Source organism: Sinocyclocheilus rhinocerous, unplaced genomic scaffold, assembly GCF_001515625.1.
Source record: "Sinocyclocheilus rhinocerous isolate Xijiao unplaced genomic scaffold, SAMN03320098_v1.1 scaffold348, whole genome shotgun sequence".
NCBI lineage: Eukaryota > Metazoa > Chordata > Actinopteri > Cypriniformes > Cyprinidae > Sinocyclocheilus > Sinocyclocheilus rhinocerous.
In genome coordinates, this window is record NW_015635025.1 from 949473 (window position 1) to 949849 (window position 377).

The following is a 377-nucleotide window of genomic DNA, read 5'->3' on the forward strand; positions in this document are numbered from 1 at the left end:
GGATGACAGTCTGCAAACCAGAAGGAAGGGCAAACAAAGAGGCTCAGATGACTCTAAGAAGACAGTCTTTACTTGCTCTTAGTCTAGAGGAAGCCATGCTTCCACAAATAAACATAAAGAAGGGAAAATAAAAACAAAGTCTTGTGTAGTATTAAGGTGGTGCACAATGCCTGATGAGTACTTTTTAATTATTTATCAGTCATATACGTCGAGAAATTATGTACTGATAAAGGGATTTAAGGTTACATGCCTGTAACAATTAGTGATGTTAGGTTCTTGAACGAATCGTTCTTTTGAGCCGGTTCTCAGGAAGTAACCGGTCGAGCCGGTTCACAAATCGAACTTTAGTTCCGGGTTGATGACGCAGGACGCACAGC